The following is a 7,752-nucleotide window of genomic DNA, read 5'->3' on the forward strand; positions in this document are numbered from 1 at the left end:
TCTCCCCTTCTCTCCCTCCCCCCCCCCCCCCCCCCCCGCCCTGCACTGGGAAGCGAGGAGCACCAGCAGGCGTTCCCGCGGGGCTGGGAAGGCCGCGCTCCGGGCCGGGCCGCCCGGGGATTTTCCACCCGACTCCCCCGCTCCGTTGGTCGGCCTACCCCCGAGTCACCCGCCCGGCTGGGAAAGGTGGGGGGAGGGGACCGCAGGGCAGCATCTGGGCGGGGGCCGGAGACCCGGGAGGGCGCAGCCCCTGCCTGACCCCAGCCCCGCCCACCCCTCGGTCAGCCCACCTGGAAGCCCTGGGGTCCGTGGCCAAGGCCGGACGCTGGCCGTCGGGAGCCAACTCACGGGGCCACGCTGCCCCCTGGCGGGGCCTTTGCCCCAGCCCGCGGAGCCAAGTCCGGGACGACTCAAAGGTCCCAGCCTGGACCCGGTCGGTGGGGGACGGGCGAGGTTCGGATGAAACCGGACCGGGATTGGCCCGGTTCGACGGCACTGTGGTGGGAGATGACGTTATGGCGATGATGATATTTACGCGGCACTTCCGTGTTTAATCCCCACAACCACCCTGCGGCGAAGCTATTAACCCATTTTCCTAGATGGGCAAACTGAGGTTAAGTGACTTTCCCAAGATCACGCGGCTAGTAAGGGCCACAGAGCGCATTTGAACCCAAGTCTAACTGCTGGACTCAGGCAAGAAAACCCTGCGCGCCCGTGTCCCCGGACTCCCTCTCTGAAAAAGGGGAAAAGGTTTTGTAAAAAAGTGCCTACTATGTGCCACGATGACAAACATTAGACAGCTTCCGCGCTGGGGAGCTCTCCACCGATTGGTAGAGAATCGATACGAAATGATCGCAAGGGGGTTTGGGGAGGGTTCCCCCGCCGCGGGGGGCGTGGAGCAGGCTTCCCAGAGACCTGCGTGGGTTGTCTAGAAGGAAAATGTCCCCGGTGGTCACCTCTCCGGACCCTCAGACTGAGTTAGAGCGATGGCAGACCCACTTCCGGGAAGGGAGCTTTTCTCGGTAGGACTTCACTTAGAGGGGGGGGGGGGGAAGGGCCCAGCTTTCCCGGGCAGCTGCGGGTGAAATGGAACAACGTGGGCACCAAGCTTTGGGAGAACTCCCAGGGGCGGCGCGGGTCACCCTCGCGCCCCGGGGATGCAGCTCGGCAAGCGGAGGGAATGATGGGGGGGGGGGGGGGGAGAACGAGCTGACGGGACAGGGGGCTCCGGCCAAGGGCACTGCAGCCCCCAGAAGGCCCTCTCCGCGCTGCTTTGGGGACCGTGCGGGGAAAAGCAGCTTCAGGCTGCAGCCCCACGAGGGCTCCGGGCCCACTAGAAAGCGCCCGTCCGGTCTCATCCTGGAAGCCCCAACTCACTGGCAGTCAGCGGCCCACACTCCCCAGGGAGGACTGGTAGTAGTTCCACCGTACTGAAAACCGCTATCAAGAAGGGACTCCTGCTACTGGCGAAAATTGGCAAGCACCTTCTCTACAATTTAACACTAGAATCTAATTTTGGTCTCATGATTTCAATAATTGTTTCTATTTTGTTCTTTGATCCGCTCAGTATTTAAGATTTTATTAAGTCTGCATTTGAGTCTTTACTTGTTCTCCCTGACCTGATTACATTTTTATTAGCTATGATTTATAAAGAATATTTATTATTTCTACCCTTTTTTATGTTTGCAATGCCCTGGCACATGGTCAATTTTTGTAAACATTCCATGTGGTGCTGGAAAAAAAAAACTTCAGCAGTCCCTATTTAAAGTCTTTTAGCTCTACTTTGATTCAATTCTGTCGTTTTCCTTTCTTCTATTAAGATTTATCCAAAACTGAATAATTCTGAAATTTTCTAGTATATGTATGTTCTGTAATTCTGCTGACTTATAAATGTAGATGTAAAGGCACTTAAAGCACAAATTTATTACTGCTCTTGGTTTGTCATCAAGTGGTTCCTTTCAGCACTTTCCGAGTTCATCCCTTTTTGCGGTTTGGCTTCCTCTGATAACATAATTCCAATTCCTGCTTCTTGGATTCACCAGATACATAAAAAAAATAATTTTCCAACCTTCACTTTTATTCTGTCTTGGTTTTCAGGTGTTTCATATGAAATGTTAGATTTGTCTTTTTATCCAACCTTTTACTTTTTCATTTTATTGGAATTTTTTATACATTCACATTTAGTTGAGTTAGCTAGGTTTTCTATTTGCTAATTTTTTCCCTGTTTCCTGATCTTCCTCCATATAGCATTTTTTCATATGCTTGATGTACTTTAAAAGCAACTCCATTCCCACCAGCTGTTTTCCCCTTATCCTAAGCCCACCCACTCCCATGTTACCCTTTTTCATTGTGGACTCCTTTTTCTTCCATCTACCAATTTCATTCTTTCCCATTTTTCCAAGTTAAGCAAAATCCTCCCTCTTCTCCCTTTCACTTTTGTTTTAAAATTTCATTTTTTGCCCCTTAAGCTATTTTGTTTCCTCGTGATTTTCATTTCTCTTCCCTGTTTACTCAAAACTATACCATACTACTAGGCGATGAGGAAAGGCCTTTTGGAGGATATGGGGTGAATTATGCTTTGAAGGAAGCTAGGGATGCTCCAGGTGGAGACAAGGGAGGCTGGTTAGCTCTCAAGGAAACACCAATATATTTTTTGTTTGTATTTCTTAATATTCCCCCAGGAGAACACAACCTCCTCCCAGGTGGGAAATTTCTCATTTTGCTTTTTCCTGCTGCCCATCTACAAAAAAAGCACTCCAGACATAAGCCATGGTCAGTGCCAAGTCATGGTGGTGCATTTTTTGAGGAACAAAGGGGCTGAATTCCAGAAGAGGAGTAACAAAATGAAATTAAAGTATGTTGAGGCAAGCTAAAGGTATTAAAAGCTAAAATGTCTATTTTTTCCTGGGGGAGGGGGGAGGACCTCTAGATTGTGACCAAGAGAGTAATGTGCAGATCTGGAATCAAAATCACGTGCTGAATGCAAACTGCATTGGCCAGAGTGCCAAGCCTGGATCAGGGGAGCCCAAATCTGGCCTCAGACGCCTCCAGGCTGGGTGACCCTGGGCCAGTCCCATAATCCTGTTTGCCACAAAGAGGTGGAGAAGAAAAATCATCCTACTGCAGAAGGGCCAGGAAAACCCCACCCAGGACCGAGCTGCTGTCTGAGTTGGCCCTGGAGGAGAGAGTTGCTAGAGAGAATCCAGTGGTCCAGCAGGAAAGAGATCTGCAGCTGTAGGACTGCTCAGTGTGGATAAACGGATCTGAACTGAAAAACAAAAGGGGCTCCTCTTATTCCGAGAAAATGAGAACCTATTTACTTTTGATAAACACAAGTCAACATGCCCAAAGTGCTTCTACAGTATGAAGGAACTAGCAGATGTAATTATTAATCTTGATATTTGAAATCCCAGTGAGAAAAAGTCAGAATTGGAGAAAGACAAAAATCCCGATTTCCACAAGAGTCTACAAAGTTTACACATAGATGAGCTTGACTTGGATTCCTGCAAATATATGATTAGTAATCAATGAACAAATTACTTGCAGGTCTTTAAGAGCTAGGAGAATACTTGGATGATATCTGCTAAAAATCAGCAAGTATTAAGCACCTACTGTGTGCTTAATGTCTGGGAATACAAACAAAATATCAATCCTTATTTGGCAAGAAAATTACATTTTAATAATAAAGCATGTTATATATTGGTGAGAAAATGCAAACATAAAATAAAATGTCTGAGCATGTAAAGGGAGAAACAGATTCAGTAAGGGGGAGGTAAATAGAATGAATTCTAGGCATAGGGGATGGTCAATTCAAAAATGAGAGATGAAATGACCAGAAGAATCAAGAGAAAGCTAGTTGGACTGGACAACATAGTGCTGGAAAAATAGTAAATGTGCATTAAAACCAGAAAAGGGAGTTGAAGCCAAGGCTGAATAAAGTTTATATTTTATCCTCAAGGTAACACAGGAAGCCATGGGAGTTGGGTTAATATGGAACTACATGGTCATATTTGCACTTAAAAGAAAATTCCTTTGGCAGTAGTATATAAGAAAGACCTCAGGCAGGAAGACCTATTTGGAGGCTGTTGAAATAATTTAGACAGGAGGGCTTGAACTAAAGGAGTAGGTAGCTCTGTGGGGAGCTACCAAGAGAGGCTGGATACAACTGAGAGGAAGATAAAACAGGATTTGGCAGCTGGCTACATGAGGTGGAGATTGAGGAATCAAGGATAATGGCACTGGACACTGAGACACTGGAAGGGGGGGGACTGCTTTCATTAAAACAGGAAAATCCAGAAAAGGGAAGGATTAAGGGAGTTTGATTTCAGTTACAGACATGTCAATGTTGAAAATGTCTCCCGACATCCCATTTGAAATATCAAAGCTCTAGGGAGAAATGGAAGGTTTTGTTGAGATATAAAAAAGAGGACCCAGGACCCAGGAAAGAACTTTGGGGGATATTATTAGGGCCCACGACCTAAGACAGGAAAAGAGCCTAAGACAGGAGAGGCTCACCAACAGTAAGCCAAGGATATAATTGGGACAGAATGGAAATTTAAGAATGCATAACTTTGGAAAGAAGATCTCACTTGAGTGATGAGGTTAAAAGCCAGAATGCAAAGGGCTTATAAGGGACCTGAATGTGGAAATCACTTTTTTTCAAGAAGATATTTGAGTAGTTCAGGAAGATGGCGGGATCTAATGGAGCCTTTAAGGACGGGGAGATCTGGGTGTGCTTGAGAACAGGAGAGAAGTAACTAGCTGAAAGGGAAAAGCATCCCACTGACCGGGAAGGGGGAAACTCAATGGTCTCAAAATGGAAGAGGATGGAATTGAGTGCACAACACAAGAGAGATATGTTGCAAGGAGTGAGATGGGTCAAGTTTTGAGATGGAGAAAAGGGAACTCCTACTGAATAGCTTCTGTGGGAAAAGAGGCCATCGACTAAGGAGAAAGGCAAGGGCTGGCCAGTTCCAATGAAGACCTATTTGTGGTTATGTAGTATGAAATCCATGAAGTAACACAGAAAACAGGGTGAGGGCAACAGAAGATACCCTCAGTGTAGGAAATGGTGGTCAAGGATACACTGGTTCTGGAAGGACTGTGTGAAAGAGGTCCAGCCTAAAGAAGTTTGCTCAGCATGTCCAATCACTTAAAGGAAGTCATTACTACTAGCCTGTAAGGTACGTCTGAGAGGCTTCCAAATCCTTGGTACGAGACGTTGAGTAGCACAATAGGTTCTATCCTGTTAAATGGGACCAAAGATGGACTTCTGGAACACTCCATATTAGACTTCCCAAGTTACCTCTGAACTATCAGACATTCAATGAATTTGCATCAAGATTCCCATTTTTGTTAAATATTATTAAACTGGCAGGTGAGGGAAATATAACTGTAAAGCTTTTAATGAAGTCTCCAATATTCTTGTAGCAAACATTAAGTGGGCTCAAACAATAGTACAGCTTTTCAAATCGAGAACTGAGGCTATTTCCCCAATTTTTAGCCCAGCTGTGCATACAAGTAGGTCTTCAAATACTGGCCAAAGCAGTATCTGGCAAAGCTTATGAGTGTATATGGAAATAATAGCTTAAAAGACAAGTCTCTAGGCAGCTCTGGCTTACCACAGCTGGGCTGAGACCTTAGGCAATCACAAACTGGACAGGTTCTGGGAATATGGACTGCTCCCCATTTTGGCCTAGAGTCAATTTCTAGACAGCATATTTTAGGAAAGGCATTAATATACCATATAGAAGGTCCAGAAAAAGGTAACCAGAATGGAAAAAAGGAATGAACATTGAGCTTGGAAAAAATGTTACTCTAGGTACAAACTTGGTGTCTTTTGAGATCTGAAAGGTAGGCTTCTCCAAGGACCACACTTCAAGAGCCCATTTAGAATTCACTTCAAGAAAAACTTCCTAACATTTAAGAGCTCACCTAAAGAAGGGGATGCTTTCAAAAGAAATAGGTACTTCCTCACTGTAACTCTTCCTCACTGTAGGTGTTGAGACATGTTGGGTATCTTGTAATGAGGGCATCTTGTAATGTGGACATTGACTGGCCTCAATGGCTGTTCAGAGCTCTTCCCACTCTACAATTCTGAGATCCTGTTTTCCTGAGCTGTTCTTATAGGGCTCAAAGATGAACACAAAATGCTCCCTGAGCCACACAACAGGATGTAAACATCAGCTCTTGCTACCCTCCAAACGCAAGTTTCTTTGCCCTAGCTCAGTTCTTTTCTGCCATCCTCACCATCTCCAGGAATTGCTCCACCACAGTCCAAAGTCAATGCCAATCAGTGGACAGCTGCTTTTATAGGTCTCTCATGAGCCTTTTCTACCTAACTAGACATAACCTTAGGATATGGACCCTCTCTTCCCACAGGACCCAACCCCAAGGACAGATGCAGGTTTATGTAGAGTCCAGTCACAAAGTGAGCGAGGTACCATAATAGTGTGTGTGTGTGTGTGTGTGTGTGTGTATATATATATATATGTATGTATATAAATATATATATATATATATATATATATATGTATGTATACACACAAGTACATCTGAATACTATTAGCCCAGATGAGGCTCTAAGAAGCAGGGACTCCCATTCTCCACTTTCTCTTGGCTCTCCTCCTAGCTCCCTGATCCCTCCTTTTATCAGTCCTATACCCCCTCATTTCTTGCCTACTCACGAGTCCCCCAAGACTCTGCTGGGCCCTCCTTTCTGGCTATACCTCAGCTCCCCATTCAATTACTTCTATGAAAGACTATTTTCCAATCACTAAGACCCATCCCTATCCTCTGTCAGAAGTTCCCATCTCAAATCACTGCCATTTAGAAATTTCAAATTCAACATATCCACCACATAATTCATGGCTCACCCAGTCTCTTTCACCTTCTTGAGTCGGCTTTTGAGCCTAGTATTCTTAATTCCCCTGCCTCATATCTAACCCACAACCAAATCTTGTTTCTGCCTTCTCAGCTGTAATGGCTTCCCTTCTCTTCTCTCAAAGACCATCCTAATTCAGGTTATCACTTGGTCTGATGAACCATCCTTCCCCCTAAAACACACTACCCCAGGCCTTCTTCCACTCGTTACCTTTTGGCCCGTCTCAAATTTGAGCCATGGTGTTTCTGGCAGTGTTCGTGCACTGGAAGTACAATGTGCAGATGTTGGGAGATCAGAGTGGAAGCCACAGTGAATTTGCATGATGCAACACTGGCAAGCCTTGGCAGAAACACCTCAGATTCATTACATTTGAGTTCTAATTTTTGGTCGTGTTCATACCTTTTACTGTTACCAAAAAAAAAATTTTTTTGCAACCCCCCACCTTCAGTTAATTACACAACCCCATATGGGACAGTAATCTAGAATTTAAGAAGCTTTGTACTTCTTAATGGGGAGGAGATGGCGGGGGGAGGAATCTGGAACTCAAAAGTTTTAGTAACATGTTAAACTGGGAAAAAATAAAATATTAAACTTTAAAAAATAGGAGGGAAAAAGCTGCTTTGCACTATTTGATGATGTTATAATTATGCAAAATATGTTGAATGGTTCCAGCCCAGTGGAAATATGTAATATGAATTTGACTTGCACTAATTCTCTTGCTTATTTGCCAATTCTTTTCCTTAAGGGCAGTTCTAACCGTATCAGCCCATAATGGCTCTCAGCTCCAGGACCAAACTCTCCCCCCTCCTCATCCTCATCTGGTTTCCTTCTAAAAGTCAGTTCAAACCCCACCTTCTCTAAGAGGGATC

The sequence above is a fragment of the Sminthopsis crassicaudata genome, chromosome 2 (genome assembly GCF_048593235.1).
Source record: "Sminthopsis crassicaudata isolate SCR6 chromosome 2, ASM4859323v1, whole genome shotgun sequence".
In the NCBI taxonomy this organism is placed as follows: Eukaryota; Metazoa; Chordata; class Mammalia; order Dasyuromorphia; family Dasyuridae; genus Sminthopsis; species Sminthopsis crassicaudata.